Source organism: Emys orbicularis, chromosome 9, assembly GCF_028017835.1.
Source record: "Emys orbicularis isolate rEmyOrb1 chromosome 9, rEmyOrb1.hap1, whole genome shotgun sequence".
Classification (NCBI taxonomy): domain Eukaryota; kingdom Metazoa; phylum Chordata; order Testudines; family Emydidae; genus Emys; species Emys orbicularis.
In genome coordinates, this window is record NC_088691.1 from 102,558,126 (window position 1) to 102,574,387 (window position 16,262).

The following is a 16,262-nucleotide window of genomic DNA, read 5'->3' on the forward strand; positions in this document are numbered from 1 at the left end:
CTTTAATTATGCTGGGATTAGCACAGGCAGGCCGAGCAAGCACTCGGAAAAGCAGGAGTCTCACGATTGCCTGGCAGTTGTCCCTTATCTATCCTAACAGTCGCAAGCCCGCCCCCAGCTGCCACCATATTGATCCTTCCTGTTATGCGCGCCGGTGTCGGAACCCTTTAGCAGCAACCACGAGAGCGAAAATATTGGGGAAGTCCATGCTGCAGTTAAAAACCTGCGGCTGGCCTGGGCCAGCTGATTTGGGCTTGCAGGGCTCAGGGGCTGTTTAATTGCAGATGTTCGGGCCGGAGCCCTGGCGTTAGGACTCTGCAAGGTGGGAGTGGCCCAGAGCTCAGGCTGCAGTCCAACCCCACAAATAAACAGCCCCTTCGCTTGAGCCCCGCCAGCCCAGGGTGTCTAACTGCAGCGTCGACATATCCCTTGCGCAAGCTTATAAACCTTTATGGCCTCCTCCTTCCTGGTGTTGAGTGCTCTCGATTCCCAGGGACACCAATGGGAGTTGAGGGTGCTCAGTTCCAGGCCAGATCAATTTATAGCTCAGGGGTGAGGACCAAAATTAGGATGTCACATACTCCCCCTTGCTAGTTAACAAAGGTTCTTAACACAGAGGATTAACGTACAGTTCTGTTTGTGTCATTAGGATACTAGGAAGGAAGCTGAAAGGAAAATCTACCGAAGACCCCGACCCAGCAAATCCTTACTCACGAGAGTAGCTTTCTGCACCCAAATAGATCTCCTAACTGCTCACTTCCATTGACTTCAGCGTGGCTGCTCCCAAGAATAAAGTTACTCGCAGAGGTAAATGTTTGCCGGATGCAGCCTTTGGAGGATGTAACATTGCCGTCCTTCAGCTTTGTCTGCACCGTGGCGTGGGTGGATGTTGCCCCAGTGTTAGCCATTGGTGGCCAGCCGCTGATGCCCTTCAGTGCAAACGCCTAGAGTGGACTGGAAAGCAAGGCAAACTGCGTTAGTGCAAATCACAGCCTGGCCTGTCTGCCCTATGGGGTTTGCCCCAGTGCAGTTCCGCTGATGGTTGAAACCACGGCACCCCCCACCCCCTGGGGTAGGAAAGGCCTTAGCAGGAGCTTGAGGAACTGTAATCATTTAGGAGGGTTTTAAACGGAGGTCAGTCAGAGCAGGGCAGTTGGCAAGTCTGAGTGCTGAGGTTTCCCGGCAAACCTTTGCACAACACTGCAGCCCCAGGCTCACCAGCACAGGAGTGGAATAAGCAATGCCTTCCTTTGGGAGGGGTAGCACAGATCAGTCAGTCATGTTCCCAGTAGCTCTGCAGCGAGTCACATGTCAAGTATCCTCTTACGGGCCGTGCAGTGCCAGTAGAGTGGCATCTCAAGGGCAAGTCTTTTGCGCTGGTGGAGGGGTGTGAGAGGCAGGGGAGGAGGGGTCTGAACTCTCCTGGAAATGAGAGATAAATGGCATTGGTCACGGCCGAGCTAATTTCACAGTGCTGATCTTCCAGTTATTCTGCCCTGCAACAGTCCCTCTATCCCAGCCATGCCCTGCTCCTGCCAATTGTGCTGAACTGCCAAGTGAAGGAGTGATGAGGTCAGATGCCTACCTGGGACTAGACAGAGCCCTCCAAACTCACTTCATTTGTGACCTAGATCAAGTGTCACAGACTCCCTGCCGTATCCCTGTGTGCACACAGCACAGCTGGGGTGCAGATCTCACAACCCTGGGTTTAGCAGGCCAATGTTCAAACCACTGAGCTAGCCCTCCCCCCTGGAGCTAGCCCTCCCCCCCCCCCCCCACATCTGACAATCTTCCAAAGTTTGAGAGCCAGGGCACACTTGCAAGGGCTCGGGGTTTCAACCCTGCAGGAGGCGCTTGCCAGGGCTCAGGGCTTCAGCACTGCTCCTGCTAACGGTTCGAGCCCCAGCTGCCGCACCCCATGGGGCTGCAGCCCCAAAACGCCCCTCCCTGCTGGGCAGAAGCCCCTACCCCACCACACCGCTGCAAGGCAGAGGTCCCGAGCTTCTCCCCCCCGTCCCCTGCAGTCGGGTAGGTGGAGAATGGGGGTGGGGTTCTGCGAGCCACACTTTATCTGTACAAGATCCGCATGCGGTTTGTGACCCACGGTTTGGCCACCCTTGTTCTAGACTTTCTCAGATGCTAAGCCTTGGGAACACTGCGGGCATGATGTGTCGTTTGTCTCCCTTCCCTTGTCTTTGCATACTGCTCTGGCCCCAGCACAGCGCCAGCTCCACTCCTTGGTGCAGGAGGTGCCGACAGCTGCTCGCCCACCCAGAGTAAGTGATTAATACCTGGGGGAGCAAACAGCTGTGCAGATCTCTCGAGCCGTGTAATAGAGGCTGGACAATTTATGAATTTACCCTGTATAAGCTTTATACAGAGTAAAACGGATTTATTTGGGGTTTGGATCCCATTGGGTGCTGGAGACAGGTAACCTGCTGAGCTGTTTTCAGTTAAGTCTGCAGCTTTGGGGGCACAGACCCTGCAGCAGGCTGGTGTGTCTGGCTCAACAAGGCAGGGTTCTGGAGTCCCAAGCTGCAGGGAAAACGGGCTCAGCATGTCAGGCGACAGTCCCAAGGGGGTCTCTGTGACCGAACCCGGGGGGCATGTGTTGTCATGTCATGAGCATTTCATGTCATGTGCATTAATTTTAGTCATCTTGAGGTGAAAGGCAGCCAGGCCCCGGGAGAACTCTGGGAATTCTTTGTTTCCTGGATTGCAAACTCTCTGGCGCAGGAACTGTCTCAATTTGTTGGTACAGCTCCTAGCACAACAGGCTCTTGCTCCGTGCTCGGGAGCTCACTGCACTGCTGTAATACAAATAACACGAATATGCCAGCCCCATGGCTTTTAGGGTTATATAATTTAGACAGGGCACTTGTCGAGCCAGCAAAGCAAAATATGATGCTGAACTATACCTTGCATTAGGCAATCCAAGCAGCTCCTTATCAGATCACGACCAACCGCGCAGACGGTTAGAACTGTAGCACGAGAACACACAATCGTTTCTGCCCAGAGGTCGCACATGCAGAGTGTCCCCTGCGCAGGAAATTGCTTCATTCATGGAGCGAAGCACCTGAATTGCCGTCTGCAACAGTCTCTTCTTTAGTTGGAACAGGATGTGGCTCTAAATGAAATACAGGCGAGCGGGCTGTGCAGCGGGCAGAGGGGTTTTTTTGAAGTCCGGGAAGCTCCAGCTACTGCAGCCATGGGTGCAGAATAAGGCCCTGAAGAGAACAGAACCTCAGCTGCATGCAACTGGGGGACAGCAGCCGTGTCTTCCGTGGGAGTTTAGCTTCTAGGGTAGCTGCACTGCAGTGTAGATACCATTTACCTCAGCTCAGCATGATTCCAAGCCAGGGTGAGTTGCCCCTGTGCAAACCCCCATGCACAAGTGCAAGTTGTGTCCAGACACAGGGGCTGCACAGGAGGCTCAAACCTTAGTGCACTTAAGGCTGAAAAGCAAGGCCGAGAGATGCATTCCTGCAATGCTGCACAGTGTTAGCTGGTTCAGGAGGAGTCAGGGCCGGCGCTTCCATTTAGGCGACCTAGGCGGTCGCCTAGGGCACCAGGATTTGGGGGGGCGGCAATTCAGCGGCGGGGGGTCCTTCCGCGCTCTGGGTCTTCGTCAGCAATTCTGCAGCAGGTCCTTCACTCGCTCCGGGACCCGCCGCCGAAGTGCCCCAAAGACCGGGAGCGCGGAAGGACCCCCCCCATCGCAGAATTGCCGCTGCCGACCGGGAGCATGGAAGGACCCCCGCCTAGGGCGCCAAAAACCCTGGCGCTGCTCCTGGGAGGAGTGAGAGGAGTTTGCCGCTGTGAACTGCCTGCGTTGATTGGGTTTCAGGGGTAAACGCAGGATGAATAATCCTAGTTTGTAGAGTGTGGGCTGGGTGTGTGGACAGGCCTAGGCTTGTTTCGTGTTCATTTGCTTTCGGTGTATCTGGGTGCCTTTCTGAGCTGTTACGTCAGCTGCTTTAACGATCTCCAGCAGAGCAGAAGAAAAGCAAAGACCGTCAAAAGCTTTTCTCATGGCTGGCGAAGTGCAGGGAGCAAAGCTTAGGCACCACACGGCGTGAGCCGTGGCTGAGCCAGCTGTCCCACCCCAGCCTGCCATCGCGGCTCCGTCTAAGGCTGAGAGACTAGCTCAGGGTCCATTCGCTGTAAGCCTCAGTCTCCCCACTGAGCCTGCCAGCAAGGGAGCTAACTAGTGCACGTCGTGGCAGTGGGTTTGTGATGGGCATGTAGGTGCCACTGACTAGCCCTGCTGACCTGGGCTGGATCTGAACCTGGGACCACGGGGCAAAATCTCATTCCCCAGCCAGGAAATAAAGGGCCATGGTCCTGCTTCTTTGTCTTGGAGAGAAGAAGGGCAGCAACAAGCATTCCGCCCCAGCTGGCACCAGGCTGGGCAGAGGCCCTAGAGAAGGATGTTTTACTAGTGATGGTGAGAAGATTTCGCCAGCTTGATAGGAGCTGAGACAGCACTCCCCGTGGGTAATTCACATGCATAGCTTCTCCGGCCGGAAGGGAACATTTTGATCATCTGCTCTGACCTCCTGCGTCACACAGGCCGTAGGACTTCCCTGAATTCCTTCTCATTTGATCAACAGCCATCTGGGCTTAAAAATGGCCCGTGATGGAGAATCCACCACGATCCTTGGTAAATTGTTCCAGTGGTTAATTACCATTGGTGCCTTATTTCTAGTCTGAATTTGTCTAGCTTCAGCTTCCAGCCTTGTTAGACCTCTGTCTGCTAGATTAAAGAGCCCTCTATTATCAAACTTCTGTTACCCTTGTAGATATTCATAAACTGTGATCTAGTCACCCCTTAACCTTCTCTTTGTTACACTAAACAGGTTGGGCTCCTGGAGTCTTTCACTACGAGGCAGGTTTTCCAATCCTTTAATCATTCTTGTGGCTCTTCTCTGAACCCTCTCCACTGTATCAACATCCTTCCTGAAATGTGGACACCAGAACTGGACAGAGTATTCCAGCAGTGGTCGCACCAGTGCCAAATACATGGGGAATATGATAACAGGAAGTTTTCTAATATTTGCTGCCGATGAAGAATTAAGGACAATAGCTAATCTACTGTGCGTCACAGAGTAAATAACCCAGTGCTCATGGTCTGTCCTCTGTCACTGTCAGGTAAGGTACAGGACATGGGGGCAAAGGAGGGGGCTGCAGTTAGCCCTGAGTTTTCATGGCTTTTTTGGTCTGTTGAGATGAGCTTGTGACATTTTTCCAGATTCTTTTTTTTTATCTGTGGTATTTCTTTCCTGATCTCGGTTCCCTTTTCAAGTAGGCCATTGCTTCGGAACAGATGACACGTGTCTTTGGGACAGCAAGTCATATGACAAGTTTCCACAGGTGAGTCCAAGTGAAACAGGGGGGAGAAGCGGGAATTATAAATCACCATCATTCATCTCCTGTCCTGTCTGTAGCTGTAACACAACCCTTCCACTTGCTGAGCTGAACTCAGAAAGTCATCTGAGTCCTTGAGAGGGGTTCGGTGACCTTCCTTAGCACCAGGGTGCTTAGCACAACCGCCTGCTTCGTGATCTTACGTTTGTAACTGCATGTTTGCATTCTGGACTCTTTGGCCTCGGTGTTAAAACAATACAGACCATCCAACTGAAGCAAAATGCTTTTCAGGATTCAGAGACGGATGAGACAGTTATGTGACTGCCTCTGGAGTTACAGAGCCCAAAATGACAAGAAATCTCAGCCCTCATGCTGCAGGGCATAAGGGGATCACCAGCTGGGGCTAGGAAGAAATTCACTCGCTCCCATGGGGTATAGCATTGGACATTTCAGTAGGTGCTTTATGTTTTCTTCTAAGCATATTGTAATGCTGCCGGCAGTGACTGAAGAGCGTGAATACCAGTCTCAGGGCAGACTTCCAGGAAGCAGGGCACAAACCCCAAACTGACTGTGAGCTCTATACTTAGATGTCACCAACCAAGTGTCAAGTGTAAATTCCTCAGGCACTATAACAGCCTTAACATGGAATCACAGACGGTCCCCTTGGGTTCTCCGATCTGTCTCGCCACCCAGGTGAACCTGCCTTTGTGATAGATGGTCCCTTACACCAAGAATCACAGCAACATTCAGGTTACTCTGAGTCCCAAAAAACCGGTCACTTTTCCCAGGTCAGTTGCACCTTAGATCTTCCACCAAAGACAATGATTGTAGCCAATCCCATAATGAACTATGTACAGATTTATTAAGTAGGAAAATGAAATGAGAGTTATTTACAAGGTAAAAGCAGGTAATCATAGATACACAAATGAGTTACATTCTTAAGTTTCAAAAGATAATAGAAGCTTCTATAATCAGCAAGCCCTCTATGTCCATTAGGGCTACCCCAGGCTAAGGACTGGGGACCTCTTGCTTGTGCCTAGAAAGCTGCAAATTCAATTGACAAGAGGAATCCACTTGCATGACTCGTCTTCACAGGCAGGAGGGCAGAACAACCAGTGTCTTTTGGCCTCTTTAACGTCCCACAATTGTCTGGTGTCGTTGGACCTTTCCTGCTGGGCTGGACACCCACTAACACCTTCCGTCAAAGATTAGCCCATCACACTAGTTAATATCTCTCTCGTCTGGTGATTTACATAGTCACAGAGGCTCACAATACAACTACTCAAATATTCCCTTACAGTACAGATGTTGTGAGTGAGATTAATGCAGGCAGCAACTGATAAGCATTCGGTAAAGTCTAAACACTTCCTTATCATTGTAACCCCTATTTTAACAATACTAGCAGGCAGGTGACCCGGCTGATTCCAGCTCTGTAGCTGTCAGTGTTCCATTGAGACATGGGAACTCTGGCATGAGCTGGCCCCTGGTCTGCCGGCGTCACACATGTTGCGCTGGGCAGGGCAGTTTTAAAATTTCTTCTTAAGCATCTGACATTAAGAAAGACAGGAAACGTGGCACTTGATTGGTTACTGGTCTGAAGTGGAATCTCCACTGGCTGTTAGCAGTACAGTGCCTATGACACACAGGTGAATAGTTCTGAGGAAAGGACGTGATGCACCTGCCCACTCTCTCTCTCTTTCTCTCTAGCTGGCTCGTTACATTACATTCCTGCGGTGATCTGAGAGACAACAGAAGGCTTGACTGCGAGGCCAGGAATTTCCTGCTAACCCCGCCAGGCTAAGCATGGCACAGTGAACAAATGGGCCTGGGTAACTTTTGGACAACACTAATAACGCACTTGGTTTGTCTGTTCTGTACCTTTGGAAAAGCTGTTGTGAAAAAAATGAGCTGTTTTTCCTGGCTTCCTCTGAATGCTAGTGCTGAACACTTACCTAACGCTTTCCCTCTTCCACTTGCTGCGGCAGGATTAACTAATGAAATCCTCACAATACTCCAGGTGAGTCAGTGCTATGATCCTCATTTTACAGATGGGGAAACCGAGGCACAGATCAATGCTATGATATGCAGGAGGCCACAGATGGAGACACTGTCAGAGTGGAAGTAGGACTCAAGGGCTCATCTGTGGTGTTTATGGGGGTACAAGGAGGCAGCTCAAAGTAGCTTCTGTTCATTAGGGGTGTATGTTATCTCGAGTGTCCTAGGTAACGAGTAACATATTAGGACTGCAGCTTTTATGAATCAATTGCCTAAGTCACTTGTCATTCAATATTGTAATGTCTTGCTGGTTGGGAAGCTCTGCAAATGATCTCTCATCACCTAAGTGAGGAGAGAGCTGTACTGCACTTAATAGCAGGGGGGTAGATGAAAAGTGGTGTGCACTCACTGTTGCTTTTTGGAATATGCTAACACACAACTGTACATGAGCTCAGATCACTGCCAGGCCCAGAGCATTGTGCTCTCTCTATAAGAGTGGAGATCAATCAATCAAATGATTACATGCCATTTTTAATCACTCTATTTTTAGAGCTGATGGGCCAGATCGTCAGCTAGCGTAAATCGGTGTAGCCCCATGGATGTCAGTGGAGCAATGCCAGTTTGCACCAGCTGAGGATCTGGCTCAGGCTGTCAAAGAGAGGTGAATTTTTCACTCTACTGTGCTTGAGCCATGAAAATTCTCTCGGTAAAAATGTGTCGTGGTGACGTTAGGGGTGAATTAGTTCTTCTGAAGAAAGGGGGAGGGGGGGACATCATTCCTTTTTGCTGATTCTCCCTTAAAAAGTATTTGGAGGCACTTTGGGGGCACTTTTTTTTTTTTAAATCTTCAGCATTTTGATCTGAAGCCTCCTTGTCAGAGACAGACTATACAAATAAAATGCAAACCAAATAAAACGCCCCCAGCCCCAGTTCATTTACCCTGTATGTTTTTTACTCCATCACTCTCAAGAAATAAAACCATCAGCCCCGACATATAATATTTCAGGTGGCAAAGGAAGAAAAAGACCTTCTGTTTTTAAACAAGGCACCTTTGATTCAGAGGCTGGATTTCATTCAAAGAAATCCAAGGTGTTTAACTTTCACCACCTCTGAGATAAACGCCATCCTTCAGAGTGGGGAAATACTTAATATGATTTTTTTTGCAAGTGGGAACCGAGGTATGAATGTATAGATTTCAAGCATTGCCTCTCCCTCCTCAGGAGCTAATGAAAGACCTTGCAATGAACAAGTCTGTGTTTTAAGCAACAGAGGGTCCTGTGGCACCTTTAAGACTAACAGAAGTATTGGAGCATAAGCTTTCGTGGGTGATGCCCAGTCTTGTGTCTGATGAAGTGGGCATTCACCCACGAAAGCTTATGCTCCCATACTTCTGTTAGTCTTAAAGGTGCCACAGGACCCTCTGTTGCTTTTTACAGATTCAAACTAACACGGCTACCCCTCTGATCTGTGTTTTAAGGACACAATGCCTTCAGGACGCTGCGAAGCGCCTTGCTAAATGTGCTCGCGGTTTCATTTCAGACAGGAGTAGCACAGTACAGGAAATGGGCTTCTGAAGGAAAAGCAAACAGAGTTTACCAGGGAGGAAAAACCACCGAGGAATTCCAAACTGTTTGTCGGGGTTTGGAAACTGTGATGCCATCAGAGTCTTCATCGGTGAGTCTGCCTGGAAAGAAGGGAGAAGGCTGGAGCAATTAGTGAGAGCCTCTTGTAGGCCTGATATTTGTAAGCCTCCTGATCTACTCAATGAAGCTCTCTTGCCTGCTACCGGAAGAGACTAATCAGGAGCAGTCTCTGCAGCTCACACTAGATCAGGTACAGCAAGAGTCCACTGCGGCTCTGTCTACACTTGGAAAAGGACCCAAAATCAGCTTCCTTGCCCTCCCTCCACTGTGTGTTGGACAGGGTTCAGCTGCTAGTATAGATGGGACCAAGCTAATCTGAACCTCATTCTGGAAAGCATGACTGAGACCACGTTTCAGACGATAAGCTCTATATAAGGGCAAAGGATATTATCCTGGACACACACAGCCTAGCTCATTGCAAAGGGAATTTAGGATCATGTAAAATGTACATTCAGCTTTAAGAAGAGGCATTGGAAAGCTGTTGGATTTCATTGCTCACCGCCTACCTGTGCGGCTGTTATCATTTGCTGAACACCCATGTGCTGGTTCCATACAGGGTATGTCTACACAGCAAATCCAGGCGTGATTGTCGCACCGGTCGGCATACCTGTGCTAGCTTTAACCTAGCTAGAGTGGGTAATAATAGTAAAGCAGGGATGGCCACCTCTGTACAGGCCTGCCTCATACCCTGGCTCTGTACTCAGCCTGCGCTGATGTCTGGCCACTGCATCTTCACTACCATTGTTACCCGCGTCAGCTAGATTAAAGCCGTATGCTACAGGCACACCTCACGGTGTTTGACAACCCGCAGACAAATAAAATAGACAGGGGCTGACGGTGCAGGTCCCCAGTCCTGCAAACATTTCCCACGGGCGTAACTGAAGGATGGGAGTTGGCCCCTGGACTTCAATGTGAGGCCTCACGTACTTCAATAAGAGTGCGTTTGCAGGGTCGGGGCCTTAGCAGAGACGTGATGAGACACAGGGAGGAAACAGGCCACACAACAACACCCAAGACGGAGAGGCCGTGGTGCAGGTGGAGAGACTCCCCACTAGGGAGGGCTTAGCGAGATCCATGTCAATATAGCTAGGAGAATTCACCTAGGAAATCTGTCTCAGTTCTCTGAGGACAGGACAGAGTGGCACCACATGGATGAGTGAGGAAAAACCTTCTGGGGATGAAAGGATGTAATCCCAGAAGCACCGGTACGGAAGTATTTTCAGATGAGCAAAGAGCCTCAAATCTCAGTCGATAGGCACTCCTGTGGGCCAGGATTATGTGGGTGTTGAACCCCCATCACAGGGCAGCGGCCGGTCTCTCCTGACTCCAGCAGCTACCCTTACCGGGGCCATGGCAGGAACACGGGTTATAGATATAAGATCGGAAGTTGGCTCGGGGCACCCCCTCCCAGCACTCAGGGAGGAACAGGGTGGTCCCGACTTGGGTTGTGACCCCAGGCTGAGAAGCTGCTGTAGCAAGAGGTTTTACATGACGGACGTGGGCTGCTGATTCTGAGACAACTCTTAAATATTTCCTGCTGCTGCCTATTTATTGTAATTTCACTTCTCCACGGCACGCCCCTGGCAAGGCTCCAGCGTGCGCCAGGCTATGCCCTGCAGGGCTGTGTTTGTTACAGTGGTGATAGTGCTAGGACCGGAGAAGGAATCAAGCCCATGAGGGCTGCAGCAGAGACCTCGAATAGCTGGCTAACTCCCCCACAGCCCTTGGGGAGCTGTGCGCTGCAGAGACACAAGGATGGTTTGCTCCCGTCTGGCCTCCTGAATCTCAAGGCAGTCATCCCTTAAGCTCCGACGTTTGGATCCTTTCTATTCTGGCAGGCTGGGCACCTTCGTCATGCCAGTGCTGGACCAGAGCCCCAGAATTCTGATCCGGATCTGGACCCGGAACACCCTCCCCTCCCCGCCCCCCAGTGTTCTGCAGAGCTCAGAGCTGGGGGTTCAGTCCAGCCCTGTCTCATGAGAACAGCCCCGCCTGCTCCTGTGCCAAGGGGCGGGGCGGGTTGGGCTTCTGCTGGCAGCTTTTCCCCAAAGTGAAACGCTAATTTGGTTAGCGAAAATCCCCTGCAAAGCAGGCTCCCCGTCTCTGCCCCCGGATGGGGACGATTGACTCAGCACTTGTCAAGGGCACCAGAAATCTTTAGGTCAGAGCCTCGCTGTTTAGTCCCGACCGAATGACCCCCTTGGTAGTGCCCCAGTGGCCATGTGCCCCAGCTAGCGAGGGCTGACCCTGGCAGCAGGAGGAACCGAAGCTGAGCGGATCTGGCTTCAGCAAAAAGCATTGCTACACCCGGGGGACCCCCCCGGGCACGTCCCAGCAGAATTCAAGCCCTGTTCACACCTGCACAGAGGCCCATTGAGGGCCATTCAGGTGACATTGGCACTTGTGTCAGGTTGAAGCTAGCACAGGATCACTGACTGCAGCCTTGGAAATGCCAGCTCCAGTTATAAATAATACTTGGCACCTCTCGAGCCCCTTCCAGCGCTGGCACTCGAGGCATGTTGTTGAATTAAGCCTCGCAACCTTCCTCACCCTTACACGACAGGTCGGTATTATTACTCCTGTTTTACAGATGGGGAAACTGAGGCACAGAGGCAGTCCAAGGTCACCCCAGGAGTCTGCAGCAGAGCTAGGGTCTGTGTATGGCAATGACTAGACTGCGCTCCCTAACGGCCACTGATCCCAGAGGGGGATGGACACCCCCCACCAGGGTTCTGCCTGCAGACTGTAAATCCAGACGGGGCTGCCTCTGAGACCCCATCCAGCTCCTCACAGAGAAGGCCAGAAACCTGCTGCAGGAAAATGACCATGTGGGTTCAGTGCCGCTGATTCGAATGTATGGTGCCCTGCTCCCAGCTGCAGAGAAAGGTGAACGCCCAGTCCCCAGACGGGTCTTTGGCTGTGACCTGCCCTGGGGAGGGCAGGGGGACGGGGCGCGATTTTCTTCCCAACCCCAGTGCCAATGGGCAGGTTAAACCTGGCGCGTATGAGCAGAAATCCACGTTCTCTTGAAACCCTGCTCCGAAAATGACAGGCGGTTCCTGGCTGAAGTGAAACTGGTGTGCAATGTGTCTCGGCCGCTGAGTGTATCGGAGCAGCCTGCGGCTGTTCGTTCAGCCAGCTGGATGGCCCTCCGCAGGTTGCAGGCCCGCACTTCCTCTCCTGCGCCATATCTCCTGGGAGCAGCTGGTCAGCATCCAGAAGAGGCCTGAGAAGGCCATCTGCGGGTAACACATGGCCTCCGGAGGAATCATCCGGCTGTATCGCTCTGCTTGCCACTGGGCAGGGCTTGTTATCGGCAGGAGAGCGGGGCTGGGTCCAGAGCGCCTCGGAAAAGCACCGCTGTTCCCTGGAACTGAGCACACGTGACCCCCCACCCGGCCTGTGGCAGGAGGAGATTGTGACGGGGCCTGCAGTTGCTATCACACTGCGGTGCCAGCCGGGGCTGCAGGGAGGCCTCCCTCCTCAGGGCCGGATTCTGCTCTCACAACAGTGCAAAGCCGGGCGACGCGTCTCTCCCCGGGCCAGAGCGGAGCCCTGCCTGAGGGAATTCGCTCCCCCCTCGGTCCAAAACAGCCTGACTCAGCGACCCTGCGGCCCGGTGGGGCGGGGGGACCATAGGGCCCGGGTGTGCGCAGGGGGCTGAGATCCCAGGCTGCCCCGTTGAGTTTGGAGACGCTGCTGATTTGCTGCTACTGGGTCATTAATAGAAGGACATGACAGGCCCCCAGAGCTCCGCAGAGGGGCTCCGCTCCGCTTTGTGTCAGCAGTGGAGCTAACCCAATAAACAGACTCACTCCAGATTCACCCTGGCAGAATGGAGAGCAGCAGCTGGCCCTCAGCCCCTCTCTCCAGGGGCTTGTCACTTCCCCACAAAATCGCCCCCCGGCCAGCCAGCCAGCCTCCCTCCAAGTGCCAGGAGCAGTAAAGGCCGGGGGGAGGGGGAGATGGCAGAAACCACCTCGCACTGTGGGGCGCCCATCCCGCCTCCAAGCCCGAATCGGGCTGATGTCAGCGGTGCGTGTTTCGAGGGACCAGCGGGGTGCGCTGCGCACGGAGGCCAGCGTCTGCTGCTTCCTTAGGACTTAGGACTCTGTGATCTGTGCAGCGCCAGACGGACTCCCGGGCCTAGTGCCCCCGGTGTAACAACGGCCCCAGTACAATGACATGGGGGGGATTTGCATCAACCTCACCTCTCCTGTGACAGCTCGACCCCAGCTCCTGCTCTACCTGACGCTGGCGCCCATCCATGGCCGATGCCGCCTGTTACTCCACCCCCGGAGCGAGACGGTCTGCCAGGCCATCGCCCCCCAGCCTTCAGCCACACTCGCTTGTGGCCAGCACCCTGCCCCAGAGGCTCCCCGTGGCTCGGTAGCTGCCCCGCTGCATCCCTTCTGACTGCAGGGCTGGAGCAGGGTCTCCTCATTCAAACTCGGAGGCACAGGGCACATTTTGGGCACCGTCAAGGATGAACTGGGGTCAGTCTGAATGAACTCCCCTGGCCTCAATGCAGTTACCCCGGATTCGCACCAGTGTAACTAAGACCAGACTTTGGCCCTTTGAAGCCAACTAAGCTCTTGGAAAAGACACCCTGGAGAATGGGCCAAGCCCTCACAAACCCACCGCAGGGCGGGGCCGACGGGTTGTTTCACCCTCTGTAATGTTTCTGCCTCTCTGAACTGACGATCAAGCGGGTCCCACAGTGGTTTGGCATGAGCTGGTTCCCCTGCCCAAAGCCAGGATCCTAGCCTGACATGATCCCCTTTGAGGAGTTCGCAGCCCTGGGGCGGTCTCCTCTGGTTGGAGGTTCACGCCGGTACTTGGACAGTTCGGTCCTTTGTTGAGAGGGCTCCCAGGTTCCTTGTTCTCGCTGAGCTCTCGCATAGCAGCATCTGAGAGTCAGGCCTCTGCACGGCTAGGACACTCCGTCCCATCCTGGGGCAGAAAGACCTGGCCTCCGTTACATACACCTGCCCCGCCTTGGGGCTGGATGACAGCAACGTGATACACCTGGGCGTGCAGCCAGCCGCCCTTAGGAAACGCCAGCTCGTCCGCAGAGCTGCAGCTCATCTCAGGAACACGGTTGCTGCAAGTACATCAGACCAGGCCGCTCCCTACACTGGCGCCCCATAGAATAGCGAGTCACGTTCAAGGCCTCAGTCCTTCTCTTCATGGTGCCCAACGGTGTCTAACGGAGCTGATGAAGAGTGGGGTTGACAACTCCCCACCATCATAACAGGGACAGAACTTCCTTGGGGGCCGGCCCACGGCTGTGGAACGAACTCCCCTAGAAACTAAGGTGTATCACAGATCTCCCTGCTCCAAGGCCTCACCATTGAACTTGGGTGACATGGGGTGAAAATCCCGCTGGGCACGGGGCCAGCACGCTGCCTGGGCACCCCACAAGTCCTTCCTGCGCCCCAAAGGTGACAGAGGCGAGGCCGAGTGAGCGTACGGCATGTACATTACCGAGAGTCGGCCGTCCCCGCTCACACTCACTAACTGACATGTAACTCACAATGCCAGAGAGGCGCATTGGTGCTGGATGGCCTACGGGTCGTCTGTCCTGCACAAGCAACGCCTGGCTCAGTCCTGGCAATCTCACTGCAGCAAATACGTTGCTTCCAGGGTGTTTGTCCACAGAGGATAGCGTGGGAGGTCTCCATTGAAAGCGTGTGACTTTTCAATGTGCATGATCACGATGTGATGTGTGTACGGGTAATCGTTAAGAAGAAGGTAACTATACTGAATGTTATGCCCGTGTGGTCTGAAGGTTGAAAGGAGTCACCAGGCAGTGATATCACTTGGTGATGGTCTAGTCATGCGGGATGGGGTTGCCGGTGACATAATGTACAGCTCGGTTGTTTACCGTGGCCCCATCCCGGAACAGCCAATGGAAAACCATCAAAGCCAACAGCAAAGGAGCGAAACCACCTTGTCTGTGAATAGAGACGAAGGCCTGTTTCAGGAGCACACCGAGTGGGGAGAGGTCCTCTGCCCCCATTCACGGAGGAGGCCGCTCGCTCAGCAGGGCTGTCCAATGAACATTTGGATCCTGGTTCCCATGAGGCAACAGACTGAGCTTTGTGGGGAAATCTCCTGTACGAGCTAGGAAAGGGAACTATGGATTTAGTTGGGGTTGGTCCTGCTTTGAGCCGGGGGTCGGACTAGATGACCTCCTGAGGTCCCTTCCAACCCTGAGATTCTATGATTCTATGAAGCGTAGGGCCTAGTTTGCGGTAGGTGATTTCGCATCGTTTGTTTCCGTCACTCTCTCTTGTTTCGAGTGGAATCTCCTTAAATAAACCGTCGCTGGCTTTATTACCAGTGTTGAGTGTTCCCCAAGAGCTATGGGCTAAGGTAAAACTGGGGTACGCTGCTCCCATGGGGGCAGAGGAGCTGGGATTTCGGTGATTAGCTGGTGTCAGGAGCTGGATAGCACAGGGGAGGGATTCAAGGGGATTTGGGGAGTAGGGTTACCCCTGCTGGCAGGGCTGGGCTGGCCTAGCCCAGAGGAGATTGCTTGAGTGGCTGAAAGGCAGGCGGGGTCAGGGAGCTACCACAGGAGAGATGCCCTCACGCTGGAGGCGGGGGCAGCGGGAGGGAAACAGGGTGACTCAGTCCTGGGTACCCTGAGCTCCGGCACATGCCCCACTCCACACACGCGCCCGTCGCCAAGTGGGTAACAGAGGCTGGATGCTGCCAAGGGCCCCCAGCCCGAGGCTGGGAAGGCTGCGAACCTCTGGCAGGAGACGTCTGGTGAAAGCAGCTTAACAACAAACCTACTGCTGGGAGCCTGGCCGAGCGAGCCCCCCCACCCCCCCAGCGGTTCTGGGGCAATGCCCGGGCTGGGGAAGAGGAGGCTGCCTGCCTAGCACAGAGGAGCTGGAAAGCGCTGTGCGATTCCAGTGCCCGAGGCGCCTCTTCCCTGCCAGCCCCGCCCGTGCCCGCCAGCCACCGCAGATAAAGGCAGCTGTTCGCTATCGGGGAGGGAAGGGGGCTGGCAGCAGTTCTTTTTTTGGGGGAGGGGGGTCATGCCACAGGCCGGATCCGACGCCCGCTGAAGTTAATGGGAATTCTCCTGCTGGCTTCTATGGGCTTTGGATCAGGCCCTGCCTGGGTTGGGGGCTGTCTGGTGCGCCCAGCGCCTGCCACCACAAAGCTACGCCCAGTTCCCCCAGCGGCTACAGGCTGCCCTAGCTGTGCTGCTGTCAGCTGACGCAAGCTGCGGGCCTGGCC

General features: G+C 53.6%; 1 long non-coding RNA gene across 1 annotated transcript; it reads left to right on the plus strand.

Moving 5' to 3' along the window:
• Positions 1 to 358: 358 nt before the first annotated feature.
• Positions 359 to 8,293, plus strand: LOC135883762 (uncharacterized). Its single transcript, XR_010561660.1, has 5 exons — positions 359 to 552; positions 650 to 807; positions 4,860 to 5,151; positions 5,309 to 5,373; positions 7,075 to 8,293. It is a non-coding gene; the product is annotated as an uncharacterized LOC135883762 (long non-coding RNA).
• Positions 8,294 to 16,262: the final 7,969 nt, after the last annotated feature.